The 15813-nt window shown below is 32.0% G+C and overlaps 1 protein-coding gene across 2 annotated transcripts in view; it reads right to left on the minus strand.

Moving 5' to 3' along the window:
- The window catches only part of dsb (scavenger receptor class B member debris buster), a 346326-nt gene that overhangs the window by 270502 nt on the left and 60011 nt on the right, over positions 1-15813 (minus strand). The window lies entirely within an intron of this gene.

Consider the following 15813-nt stretch of genomic DNA (forward strand, 5'->3'; position numbering starts at 1 on the left):
ATATCGAGCACCTGGTCATTTTAGTGTCAATGCATGGGGATGGATTTCATCTAGAGGAATGGGAATAATATGGCGTATTGATGGCAGGTTTGTTGGGCAGATTTATCTAAATATTCTAGAAGACATCATGTTTCCTAGTGTAGAACAATTGTATCCAAAAAAAAATTATCCTCAAAGAAGATAATTGTCCTGTTCACACTGCAAATATAATAAACCAGTGGCTCCAGAATAAAAACATCGAAACCTTACCATGGCCCATCTACAGTCCAGATTTAATCCCAATCGAGAATGTGTGGGGGGTTATTATAAAACGGTTGTATCGGCGTAATTTTATACCTCAAAATGCTAAAGAGCTGTGGCACGGTATACAACAGGTTTGGGAGGAGCTCTCTGACAGATAATTTCATAGTTCCTTTCACGCAGATGGACCGAAGACTACATCTTCTTCTTCTAGTTCCATGACCGTTATCGATCGTTGGATATCATGTTGGCTACCATATTCGCTATCGTGACTTTATTGACAGCAGCTCTAAATGACGATGTAGTTGATTTTTCATACTATTGCCTTAGATTTTTCAGCCATGATGTTCTTCTTCTACCAGGACCACGATTACCTTGGATCTTTCCCTGAATGATCAGATGTAAAAGATCATATTTTTCAGGGTGTCTCATAATGTGACCGAAGTATTCCAGCTTGCGTTTCTTTATTATATTGACCAGTTGTGTTGTTTGGTTCCGCCGTCTAAGGACCTCCTCATTTCTAACTCTGTCGACCCAGCTTATTTTCAGTAGTGGTCTGTATACCCACATCTCAAGGGCTGTCAAGCGTCTAAGGATAGCCTCAGTTAGAGTCCACGCTTCCACTCCATGCAGCAGGACAGGAAAGATGTATCAAGATGTCATTCGAACTCTAAGGTCAATGCTAAGATCGTGACTGCAAAGTACGTTTCTCATTTATACAAAGGCAGCTCGGGCTTGTTCTATTCGGCTTTTAATTTCTGCGGTTGGATCCCAGCTCTCATTGATATTACTGCCGAGATACACGAGTTTCTCTACTCTGTCCAGTGTGGCATCTCCGACTTATATACCGTCATTCTGTATATAATTTTGTTTGGTAACTATCATATATTTAGTTTTCTTAACGTTGAGTTTTAATCCATACTGATCACAAGTCTGTTTTATTTTGTTCATTAGATTTTGAAGGTCTTCTCCGCAATTAGCAAGCACTAAGGTATCGTCGGTATATCTAATATTGTTGACGGTTACTCCATTCACAATAATACCTTCGGTTATCTCCATTAAGGCTTCCTTAAATATTTCCTCCGAATATAAGTTAAAAAGTAAAGGCGACAATATACAGCCTTGTCTAACTGCTCTTTTTATATTTATTTCATCCGACAGTTCTTGTTCAACTTTTATTCTTGCTACTTGATGCCGGTATAGATTTGTAATTATTCGTAGATCTTTATTGTCCAATCCAGCTGTTTCCAATATTTCTAGCATTTGTTATGTCGGACTTTGTCAAAAGCCTTTTCAAAATCGATTGCACAAATGTACACATTTTGATTTATATCTCTACATCTCTGTACTAGCACCTGTATACTAAACAAGGCTTCTCTTGTACCCAAGCCACTCCAAAACCCAAATTGAGTATTGCTAATTATGTCCTCTAACAGCGTGTAAATTCTGCTGTGTATTACTCGCAGGAAGATCTTCAAAACGTGACTCATCAGACTTATTGTCCGATAATCACCGCATGTCTTTGGACGATGTTTCTTAGGTATTGAGACAAATGTCGACTTTAACCAATCAGTTGGTAATATCCCAGTGTCATAAATTCTGTTAAAGAGATTACACAGAACTTTAATTCCATTTTCTCCCAAAAACTTTAGTATTTCAGCACTTACGTCATCGGGGCCAAGTGCTTTTCCATTTTTTGCCGTTTGTATTGAACGTGTAACCTCACTTTCTGTTATAGATAGACCTGATATAGCGATCGGTGAATAGTGTTCTACTCTCATCTTCAAATTATTCAGAAATGTAGTTTTCCCATTCTTTTAACTGTTCTCTGATGTCTAATATTCTGTGTCCGTTTCTGTCTTCTTAACTTTGGGATACTTGTTTCCGTTTGTTTCCAGTGACCTCTTTTAATTTCTTGTGCAGATGAAATGTATCGTGTTTCTTTTCATATTGTTCAATTTCATTACATTCTTTACTATGAAATTGTGTTTTCGCGTGTCTTATCTTCTGCCTGATTATTGCGTGGATCCTCTTGTATTCGTTTTTATCTTTATTTCTGACTTCTCTTCTTTGATCTATAAGTCTCAGTATTTCTTCTGTCATCCACCCTTGTTTTTTTCTTGCTTTTAGCGCACTTAATTTTGTTTCTTGAACAGCCTTTAAGATGTCTTTAATTCTCGTCCAGTTTTCCTCAGTACTTCTAGAAGACTACAAGCTGTTATCAATGCTGGTGGAGATATTACAAAATAATAATTTTATTTTCACATACCTGAATTTAGTATAGTTTTGGTCTTCCAGTCCATAGCTTTCTTTCGAGAGTTTCTTGTTCCCTCCATTTTTTAATAATAGAAAAACTGTGGTTCTGCTTATGTGAAAATGTTTGGCTGCCTCTGATAATAGGTACCCAGTTATCTTTTAATTTGGTTACAATTCTTGATTTAATATATTGTTGAGTTAAGTTGTTTGTTTTATTCCTTAATAATAATAAAAATAATAACAACAACCCTATTTTATGTAAAAACTATCATTTATAAAATGTAGGAATTCAAAATAATATTCTTAATAATTATTACAATTTATGAACTAACATAATACAATTGTATATGTAATCCATTGTTTGTTGTTTGTTTGTTTATTTTATTATTGTTCTGTCATAATAAATATAATATAATGTCAGACCGATCAAATACACTTCTCAAAATGATCAAATCTTACTATGAGGCGTATCAGTTTTTTTAGGAAGCAGCTATACATATTGAAAGCAAACATCTAATAGTTGTAAAAATATATCTTCACCCTATTGTATTCCCATGGAAGTTTTTTAATGCTGCAAGTTATACAAAATTGTTTGTTTATCAATTTGCTATCAACAAGTCCTTATAGACACCTCGTATAAGGACTAGTAACCCCATTGGAGTCTTATGGTGCCATGTGATTAATTCCTTTTGTAACATCTTAATTTTTAATTATCAAAGATGTAACTCAAAGTTAATAGTTTTTTAGCCACATATTTAGTGACTTCAGACATGTACATCAAGATAGCACTGATGATGAAATAGTTATTCCGAAAACGTTCTGTGATGTAGCCCGATAGGGTTTTTATTATTATACCTTTTACAAAGGAATGTTTAAATAAATTTATTGTTAATGTAATTAGTTAGAATTGTCCTACTTAAGGATGAAAGTAGGTAAATATAATTTTGATGTATTCGTCAATTTGATGCTTTTCAACTGAATTGATTTTACCAAGATTTTCTGTTGACATAAAAACGAAATAATTGATAAATATTGCATTTCATTATGACGTTGGTTAGTTATGTTGATAATTCACCTAAATTGTTTACTCACTATGGCATTGGCAAACCTTGATTAATTAATTTATTATTTCTTGATCATTAAGGTACCTGCTTGTCACCAAAATAAACATTACTGGAAATTTTCCTGACGTACAAATGTTTTATTATTAGCATTTTAATTATTTTTTATATTTTTAATGAATTTTACAACTGGTTAATGTAAGTCCTTTCTATTTCCATTTCTACTAATGTGTATTGACAACTTGGGTACACCATTTAGAAACCAGATATTTTTTCGACGTAACAATTTTAATTTCAAGTATGTTTCTTGGATGACAAGTCAAACTGTTTGTCCAGTAAGGTAACTACGCCACCTAGGCAAGAAATCTGAACCACCAATATCTGACATTTTTATATTTTGTTCTTGAAATGATACGGTTGATTTAGGCTAATTCAATACACTAACCGTAAAAATATGATGACTTTTAACACAACGTCAACGTGTTATAAAAATAAAATAAAATAAAATCAAGTTAAGGAAAAGCTATACCTAAAAGCAGTAAAAAGACTGATATACCGTTTCTGCTTCATTTCACATGTAAAATCCCACAAGAAAATGCTTATTCTGCTCATTTTTTGAGCATTTTTTGGTGGGATTAGAATAGGTCTTCGGATCGTGACGTATGATACATCACTGGAAAGGAAAGAGGTAGCGAATATGTTGAGACGGAAAAAACATACATGGCGGCATTGACAAAAGGTTATTTTACATCATATCTCCTTTGTTATTGGTCCAATTGGAGCGTGTGATGCATTAAATAAAAGGGAAAGATATAACGAATATATTAGAATAGAAAAAAGAAACAAGGCGACTACCAAAAGGGCACTACACAGTGTCTTTATTATAAATGAACGTATAGTGACATACGAGATGTTATAGGGCACTATGGATAAAAATAGTTTAACTTAAAGACAAATTTTGATTTATTGACTTCTGGCTCGGCCTCTGGCTGAGTACAAAATAAACAATTGAACCAATCCTAACATGCGAAATAGCAAATAAAAGAATAGAATATAACGAATATATTTATATAAAAAAAAAACAAACAAAGAGACTACCAAAAGAGCACTACGCATCATCTACGTTATTAATGAACGTATAGCGACATACGACGTATCACATGACACTATGGATGATAATAGGCATATATGCTTTATATATAAGGCATACGGTCAATATAAGGTAAATTTGCTTTATTGACCTAAAGAATGCCTCTGACTGATTACAAAATAAACAACTAACCTAATATTAGCATATAACACATCAAATCAAACAACGTGAGACGTATATATAAATATAGAGAAGATATAAAGATATAAAGTACATATAAATATAGAGTGCCATCAGTATATATATATATATATATATATATATATATATATATATATATATATATATATATATATATATATATATATAGTCGGTGCGTTTTGATTTAGTTTGAGTCTTCTTACAAACTCTCTCTGATGACGGGTAGACCCAGAAACACGTGTCAGGGAGTGGTAAGAGACTCAAATTAAATCGAAACGCAACCGTCTTCGTATATTTATCGTCCTTACTCGACGCAATGAGTACAAGAATGATGGTAATTTATATGGGTAAATTTTTGATGCATAGTGGAATATAAATATTCTCAGCATCGCTCTGAATGACTTGATTAAGCTTGGGTATACAGTTTACTTTAATTGCTATCGACACATTTAACTTCATCTTTCCTCACTAGAGGTCTCTAGTAGCATACTCTGGTAATTATTTTTCATATTAAATATATTAAAAAAAAATTTTTTAATATATGGTATACAGCCAAATACAGGAACTTTGTTTCCTTGTGGATTTTTCATATAATTGCCATAGTAGTCGGTGCGTTTTCATTTAGTTTGAGTCTTCTTACAAACTCTCTCTGATGACGGGTAGACCCAGAAACACGTGTCAGGGAGTGGTAAGAGACTCAAATTAAATCGAAACGCAACCGTCTTCGTATATATATATATATATATATATATATATATATATATATATATATATATATATATATATATATATATATATATATATATATATATATATATACAGGGTATACTAAAAAAACATAATGCTAGGTCAGAAGTGCACCAGATCATACTTTATATATACTCGATTATATGGATTACATGCAAAAAGTTTATTATTTTAAAAATAAATCACTGACTGTAGATGACAATTGATTGGATACTCCGTCGCATGCGACGAGTGACTAGTTTGCTATAAAAGAGAACCTATACGGAGGATGAATAAAAAAACCTACAAAAGATAAAAACGATAAAAAATTAATAAATGCCAATCTGCCTAAAACGCCGTAGGATATCATATGTAGTAAGTAGAACGAACTGGTATTCATTCGATTACTAGACAGAACTGACACTGCCGTGCTTGTTATTCATAAGGACTCTGCAAAAACTTTTGGAGCGAAGCTTCTATACTAGCGTTGTATTATTTTTTTTTTTTAACAATATGAAGTAAATGTCACGGAACTAGCGCCATGAGAATGCGTCACGTGTAGCGCCACGAAATATTGGTTTTCACATCGATTCACTACTCTCCATCATTTTGTTTCTAGTTATCATATATTTACTCTAAACAGGTTTAAATTGATAGCTGCATGAAAAATAACTAACAAAATACAGACAATAAATGAAAAGTAAAAAATTATAATCTGTCAATAAAAGATAAAACAGACAAAAAAATAAAAATCGATACTGGAATTCGATTCGTAATAATTGTTGAGCGATCAAATTTGAAAAGTCATAAATGTCATCCAATTAATAACAATATTGAATTATCTGCTTTCATTTTTATAACACTTCTCGTTTTAAAATAATTTTAAAAATACAGAAAACATAGTACAAAGCTTTGTTTAGTCTACTATACTGACTACTATACCACCGTTTTTTAGTAAACAAAGTAACAAATTACCAACGAAAAAAATCGAAATAACATAAGCTACCTTCGAAATGAAGAAGGCTTACAATGTACGTACATAACTTTCTTATTCTCTGAAAATGAAGCTCAGAATTGAAAAAGTAACATCAGCATCTTTTGAAATGAGCGTGATTTCCCTTAAAATATACTTTTAGTTGTTCCTATTTGGGGCAAGACCTCTCCACATGCTCATTTGTATTACCTATAAACCTGCTTTTACCTCGTGTGCTTTTTTGTTTTCAAGTTTCAAAGTCAGCTTTTGAAAAACCGCTAGACACCTTTTCGTTATAATAACAGTTCACATTTTAGTAAACATTAAAATAATCTTTTTTAAAACGATTTCTGGAGTGTTAATTTTCATTAATTTCATCTTCCAAAATCAATTCTACAGACCAATAAATGATGCCCTAATGGGCTCCCCATTATCTCCAGTAATTGCCAATATCTTTATGGAATCACATCAATGCTCAAACCCACATGTTGGCTACGATCCTTACATCAAAGGTGTCACTGACAAAATCGACAAAATTCTAAAATCAAGAGAAAAAAAGACAATATTTAAGTCCCAACAAAAACTTTCATCCCTTGTCCGATCAATCAAAGACAACATTCCAAATGAACAACACGGAGTTTATGAAATTCCTTGAACAGACTGCCCTCGATCCTATATAGGCCAAACAAATCGTAGAATTCAAAATAGGATTTATGAACATTCCACTTCTGTTCATAGTTCTAAAAATATTAGAATAGAATATTCTATAAATTGAAAAAAGGGCAAATTGTCTCAATAAATGAGATGTCGACATACGGTTACCTTCGACTTAGATACCTCTCATAAAAAAATACCGTCCACTCCACCCGTCAATCTTACTGTCAAAAATGTTCGCGCCAATACTCACGCTGGCTCCCACGATAACCTCCACCCAAGCCACATCACCATGGACGGTATAATTGTCCGTCCATAAATAAAGGACCGTTAACCAGTACCCCTTTCGCCGCTGATTATCCAATACGCTCCTCCGACGACAAGTCCAAGAAGCAAACCACCAGTAGAACTTACAAAGCCAGCGAAAGAAAAAACACCACCCAAACAAAACAAACCACGCCCTGAAGAGGTGAAAAGCCTATAACAGGACACCAAAACACCAGACAAAGAAATCCATCCCAGAAAATGAACAACGATACAATGAGTCCCAGCACCAGTAATGCATTGATTTTTGATCAGTGTAGTAGTGTCTGGTGGCTCGACAGACTGAGACCTTGGAAGTTTTGAATAAGACATCGAATATGATGTCGAAAGCTCGGCGTAATGACAATCGACGCGGTTCAACCCGGAAGACTGTTGAGTTTATTATTAATTCTCAGCTCTAGGTATATATATATATATATATATATATATATATATAACGGGTGTTTTTTTTTAGAGGTATAGAAATAGAAGTTGGCAACACGTTTTTAAGGGGCGGCCATTTTGACAGCTGTCAGGTGATTATTATTTACTTTAGTTTGACATTTCAATATGAATAGACTCACGCCTGAACAACGCTTTCAAATTGTGCAAATTTATTTTGAAAATCATAGTTCTGTTCGGAATACGTATCGCGCACTACGTCCATTTTATGGTATACATAATCGCCCATCAGATCAATTAATTCGATCAACTGTGGAACGTTTTCGCACCACGTTCACTCTAAATGATAATACGCATCCACAGAGACGTCGTACAGTGCGTACAGAAGATGTTGTTGCTGCTGTTGAGCGTAGTATAGAGGAAGACCCGAATCAGTCTATACGCCATCGTGCACAGCAGTTGGATATATGTCCATCCACTTTATGGAAGATTTTGCGAAAAGATCTTGGTTTGCGTGCTTACAAAATTCAACTCGTGCAGGAATTGAAGCCACACGATCACCTAGCAAGGCGTAGATTCAGTGAATGGGCCCAAAACGATATTGCCGTTGATCCCGACTTTCATAAGCGAATTTTGTTTAGCGACGAAGCTCACTTTCGGTTAAATGGCTACGTCAACAAACAAAACTGCCGTATTTGGAGTGAAGATAATCCTCAAGTGTATGTTGAGAAACCACTATATCCAGAAAAATTGACTGTTTGGTGTGCTTTGTGGGCTGGTGGAATCATTGGTCCGTACTTCTTCAAAAACAATGCTGGCCGGAACGTTACAGTTAATGGTGACCGCTATATAGCCATGATTACTGACTTTTTTATTCCTGAATTGAACAACCATAATGTGCAGGAGCTGTGGTTTCAGCAAGACGGCGCAACATGTCACACAACTCGTGCCACAATGGATTTATTGAGGTAAACGTTTGGTAACCGCATAATCTCGCGTTTAGGACCCGCGAATTGGCCTCCAAGGTCGTGCGATTTAACACCGTTAGACTATTTTCTGTGGGGTTATGTGAAGTCGCTAGTCTATGCCAATAAGCCTGAAACGATTGACGAACTGGAGGACAACATTCGCCGCGTTATTGCCGATATACGGCCACAAATAGTGGAAAAAGTCGTCGAAAATTAAATCTCCAGATTAGACTACGTCAGAGCCAGCCTTGGTGGTCATATGCCAGAAATCATATTTAAAATATAATGTCAAAAAATTATCTTTCAAATAAAGTTAATTTCCTGTTCATATAAAAAATAATCTTTGTTTTATTCCAGTTTAAAGTTCTATACCTTTAAAAAAAACACCCGTTATATATATATATATGTATATATATATATATATATGTATATATATATATATATATATATATATATATATATATATATATATGTATATACATATATATATATATATATATATATATATATATATATATATATATATATATATATATATATATATATATATATATATGTGTGTGTGTGTGTGTGTGTGTGTAATGTAATTTTCTGAGATGACAATCAAAAAGGTTAAAAACACTATAAGGAATGGCCGGAGAGAGATCAAATGTCGTGGCTAAAGAAATGACCTCAATGGGAGTCTTCAAAGCAATAAATTAAATCATCATTATTATAATGATAGTATCTAGCGGATAGTATCTATCTATAAACTTTTGATAGCGGGTAGATACAATAAGAAGATGAAAGTAAATATTCGCTCAAACAGAAGAAACAATATTATCAAGGTGAATTTGATAAATGTGCTTTCGACAGTTAAATCTAGTTAACGAAATATTTAACTTTCTGTACTAGTGATCGTATCATGGTCTCACTATTTAGAACTTGAGGTTACTAGTCAATAACCATCAAAAATTAATCGGTTATGTATTATGTAACATTCCATATATATCATTTTTAATATACTTCAAATTAAGTGATTTAATATTCCAAATTTATTAGTTTATTCTACACGTGTCTTGAAGATTCTGATGCAAAAATATTGAACTTGATTTATAGCGTGTCGATTTGGTAAACTTTTAAATTACTATTAGCAATAGGAAAATATTGGGTTGCCCGATATTAATTACTATGTCACTTATTAAAATATAATTTATTTAAATAAAATGTATAAAAATGAAAAAAAAAATTAATTTATAATAAATATGAAAGACAAGAGAAGGCTTGGATTTTCAAATAATTACCAGCCAAGTGGATTTCAGGCGATCTTCAAGCAATGCCTTGAAAATTTCCAACAACCAGTTTTTCTATGTATAAAGATATGTCGTTGATTGAATTATTTGAATTATTTTTTGGGGACAAAATTTTTGAATACCTCGCAGAACAAACGCAACGCTATGCTCATTTTAAAAATGAAGCTGACCCGGAAATAAGTTCTTCAAAAATACGTTGTTTTTTCGGAATCCTTATACTTAGCGGATAAAATAATTTGTCAGCAAGCGTCTCTACTGGGACATGAAAGATGATACCCATAACAAAATGGTAGCAGAGGCTATGAAGCGAGACAGATTTTTTAAAATTAAATAGAATAGAATTGAATAGAATAAGATAGGTCAATGTGGTCGCCAACATCTCTAGAAGATAGGCACATTTGGAAGAAGAAGGAAAGAGAATACCAAAGGCATTATATCACCAATAAGATCTTAAAGAATATAAATGAAAGGAAGCCAATAACAATGTTAAAGGGAGTCTGGGTGATAACGAGAACAAAACGAATTTACAATACCACAGTAAAGAACATATTCGTTTATAGCTGCGAAGTATGGCCTGTAAAAGAACCGACAGAAAAGAGACTACAAAATTCAGAGCAGCAGTTGAAGTAGAAAGGATTGGAAATAAAAATATCAGACAAATTATGGAGGTAAAACATGATGATTACAGACCAAATACGAACCAAAAAATCAATATGGTCTGGATATGTAAAAATAATGCCCAACTACAGAATTCCAAAACAGTATTAGAATGGAATCCAAATGGTATCAAAAACGAGGAAAGCCACGAAAAAGTTGGAGAGAAGCCTTTGACAAGAAGATAAGAGAGAGTAGTCTGGAAGATGGCACGTGGAAAAATAGAGAGAAGTGGAAATTAGGAATCGCAAGAGATTGGCACACATCTTGCAATTTTAAACAAAGAAACTAATTACAAAAATGAATGAATACATACATTAGCTATTTGAAGATAACAGCTACTATTTCCAGAACCAAAGAATAAAACCAGGAAAAATATATTTAAATAAAAACAATTACAATTTTTTTTTTATTTTATTAACGCATCAACCACGCAGGGTCATTAGTGTATTTAGATTAATACAATATAGATTCAATAAGTAAAATATACATTAGTTTACAATAATAATAATAATAATATCTTTGTGTGTTACAATGTACATTTTAGATCTTTTGAAGAAGTTGGCAGTCTTTAAGATAGGAAAATATTTTTCGGGTGTCTGTATTTTCTTCTAGGGCATCTCTTAGGGAGTTGGGTTTGTTATATTTGAGTCGTTCACTATTATATTTGGGACACTGTATTAAAAAATGTTTTACCGTTTGTTGCACACTTTACACACTGGTTTATTTTTGCGCTGTAATAAATAGTCATGAGTAAGTCGTGTATGGCCGATACGGAGACGGGTAAGTATCACTTGATCTCTCCTGTCTTTTATTTTTGCAAAGATGTGAATGTTTGTTGACTTCGTATAGCCTTGATGGAGTGTTGTTCCAAGTTTGTTGCCATTTTTGAATTATTTTTTGTTTTAAGTATGGTTTTAAATCGTTTTGTACCAATATATTACTTTCTTCGGACATCGGGTTAGTTGGTGCGTTTTTAGCCAGTTTATCTACAACTTCATTACCTTCAATTCCTATATGAGAAGGCACCCATAAAAAGTGAACTTGGATGTTCTTATTTGCAATGTTTTTAAGTTCTTTTTTAATAAGAAGTAGAAGGGGATTGTCACAGTACAATTGAGTCAGTGAGGATAATGAACTTAAAGAATCTGTGATTATTATACATCTTTCTTTGTTTTTGTTTTGTATTAACAATAGTGCTTTTAGAATTGCAAATAATTCAGCCGAAAAGATGGTTGTAATTGATGGCAATTTGAAACTAACTGAGGAGTCTTCCGAATAAATTGCTGCTCCAACTCTGTCTTCATTTTTTGACGCATCGGTGTATACGTTGTAGGTATTGCCATATCTGTTTAATAGTGTATAAAACTTTTGTTTAACGACGGTTGATGATATCTCTGATTTTCTTAGGTTTGTTAGACTGATGTCGATATCAGGAATCGATATTGTCCATGGTGCTGGGTTGTGGATTGAAGAGGTATCATAGGTTTTTGGAAATTGAAAATTTAATTTGGATAAGTATGCTTTTATACGAAAGTAAAAAGGATGATCAGTTTGATGTGTTTGTTGAAATTTATTTGTAAATCGATCAGCAAAAACGTTATGCAGTACTGGATTATTTCGGTTTAATGACACTGCCGCTGCATATGTTAGGCTTAGATATTGTCTTCTGAAAGAAAGAGGAAGTTGTGTAGTTGAATGGGACTTGTGTAGTGAGCACCTAAAGAAATACGTAGACGTCTATTTTGGATAATATCCAGTGACTTCAACTGTGTTTTTTTGGAGGAGTTGTAGACGATGGCTCCATAGTCAAGTTTTGATCGAATTATGGATTTGTAAATAAGTATTAAACTTGAATAATCGGCACCCTAGTTTTTAAAGGCAAGTGATCGTAGTAAATTTATACCAGGTAGACAGGATTTTTTCAGCTGTTGAATATGTGTCTTCCAAGTTAATTTTTTATCAAACGTCATACCCAAGAATCGGATTTCTTCTAGATAATCTAGTTTTTAAAAACAATTACAAATGAAGATGTGTTATACTGAATAAATAAAAAACCTGAAGTAATATTAAAATTAAAAAATTAAATTGGAATATTTCGGTAATATAATGAGTAGACGTATGCATATTTTGCAAATAATGCATAAAAATTGCAAAAATGTCAAATTTTGCATATTTTTATAAAAGTGAGCATAAAGTGCATATAATTTGAAAATTTGGTGTTAACTATATCTTTTTATATTCAAACTTACAGATAGCATGAAAATGCCAATATTTAATTTTGTTTTATAATCACTTGGTATTCAAATTCTTGGTATAGTAAATAAGACAGCGGCTCATAGTTATATACTCCTGGAATTAAGAGTTTGTGTTTGCCAGTTTATATTTCTAGGTAAAAATTTTTATTTTGACGGTCAGTTTCACTTGGTTTAACTTTTGCTGTAAAATTGGAGGCGTGAACAACGTCTATTTCTAATTGTGAATAATTATTGTGCTTGGAAATGCCGAAAATAAACAATGTTTCAACTTAAATAAAACCTTACAAATAGCTATCTATGGATATGGATAAAGTTTATTGCTCATGTTGTAGCAAAACAGTAAGTACATATGTATTATTTTTTATTTTATTTTAAAAGTTTATATGGTGGTACAAAGATTTTAAAATTGGAGATTATGTTTAAGAAAAGTACCAACACAAGGCTAGTTCGCAATAAATCGGTGTATTTTTTCTTTTTTCAAGCATTTTTAAACTCCTTGCGATAAAAAATAGGATACCTATTTAAAATTCAAATCCTTCAATAGTCTACTGAAAGGTCGCTAACATTTTTTTTTCAACAATGGCATAGTTTGCTTAAATTTTACTAAAAACAAAATCATATATTTATGCTCACAGTATTTTTTTCTTTAAATGTAAACAGAAAACACCAAGAGCCTCTTGTAAATATTTGGGAGTTCTTACTTCTTGCACAGTCATTTCTTGATATTTTCAAGATTACTACACCGATTTTTATTTGATTTAATTTAAAGATTTTAATTGCTATGCAAAAACGGTTCATTTTTAGTTTATTTCTAAAATCTTAGATTTTAAAAATGGCTACAACTATAGAATGTTTATACTTATTCTTTTTTAGATTTCATCTGAAAAAAAATTTCAAATAGATCAGCATGTCAGAACCGTGAAACATTTAGCTAAAAACCAAATCCGGTGAAAAATATCAACCTTCAGTGTCCAAGTGCTTTCAGTCAAGTTCCAAAAAACAAACCGAACAAGAAACTTTTAACGAAGACTTGTGTCGTGCATTAGTATCATCTAATATACCGCTTTCAAAATTATATAATGAAAACTTTAGTTCTTTTTTTAAAAAATATTTCAAACAAAACATTCCCAATGAACGAACTCTAAAGAGAAATAATGTCAATTTGTTATACTCCTCAATTATCCACAACATAAAAGTCGAAATAGGTAATAATTACTTTTACATATGTGTGGACGAGACCACTGACTCGTCAGGAAGATACATTGTGCACTTTTTGATTGGTGTACTTAGCGATGAAATTTTTCCAAAATCGTATTTAATTTCCCGTAAGCAAGTGGAAAAAAACAACGCTCTAACAATATTACGGTTTCTACAAGAAGCATTAGCAAACTTTTTTCTTCCTGCTGCTGTGCCTAATAATAAATAATTGCTTATTTTATCTGGTACTGCACCAAATATGGTGAAAGCAGGACAAAATTTAAAAACATTTTATTCAAACTTAATACATGTCACTTGTTTAGTGCATGGAATAAACAGAGTTGCGGAGGAAGTAAGAACAAAAATTTCCACTAGTTAACAGTTTAATAGCGAGCGTCAAAAAGGTATTCCTGAAATCACCTATAAGAATACAATGTTCTTTCTACTGTTCCATGAAGCAGCTAATTTCTATGCTGATCGTTTTGTTGGTTTAAAAAAAATAATTAACCTTTTAACGGATGATAGTTGCCAATCATTATTTTAAGCTAAGCAAGTCTTCCAAAATAACATCCTCCAACAGTAACTGTCATTCATAAAATCAAATTATAGTTTTGTCCAGAAAACTATAACTCAATTAGAATCCTCCAAATTATCATTGTTAGAGAGTACAGTTTTAATAAAAGAATTTGAGTCATTGTGTCAAAACGTTAAAGGTACTATTGGAAAGGAAATTTTTTAAAAATTTAAAGTAATCATGGAAAAAAATAGTGGTTACCAGGTTCTTTCTGAAGTGGTTCAAGTACTAGCTGGGACATTTTCCGAACCACTTAATTTAGAACCATCTATTATAGTAAATTTGAAAAATGTCCCAGTTACATCAGTTGATGTCGAAAGAAGTTTTTATATTTACAAATATATGTATTCAGATAGAAGCCATAAGTTTTTATTAGAAAATTTTGAACATCATTTGATAGTCTATTGTTATCATAATTCAAAATAATATTTATATGTTAAAATAATTGTATATGTTATGTATTTATAATATAATAAGTATTTTTGTAAATAAAAAAATATTGTAAATAATTTTTATTACATGCATATTTTCTAAATAAATATGCATATTTTGCATAAAATACTGCATATTTTTGTATAAAATACTGCATATTTATGCGCATATTTTATACTTTTTTATTTGCATATTTGCCCAAGTCTAATAATGTGGGAACAAAATTTTTACCAAATATAATACGAGGAAAGATCGAAGGAAGAAGTTTTGGACCGCAGAAAAATACAGAACAAACGATAAATTCCTTTTAGTATCTGCACTATATAACAATAGTTAACAATATAGTAAATATAAGGTTCAACGGAAAAAATCACCCATATTTTTTACATAGAATCATACAGTAGAACAGTAGAAACATAAAAATCAAAGTGGGTGTAATGAACTAACAAAATAAAAAAAATTGAGCAACAAATTTATTAGTAGAATTGGCTAATATCTGGTTTTTCTCATTAAAAAAACAAATTGTTAGAAT

Source organism: Diabrotica undecimpunctata, chromosome 5 (assembly GCF_040954645.1).
Source record: "Diabrotica undecimpunctata isolate CICGRU chromosome 5, icDiaUnde3, whole genome shotgun sequence".
Lineage (NCBI taxonomy): Eukaryota > Metazoa > Arthropoda > Insecta > Coleoptera > Chrysomelidae > Diabrotica > Diabrotica undecimpunctata.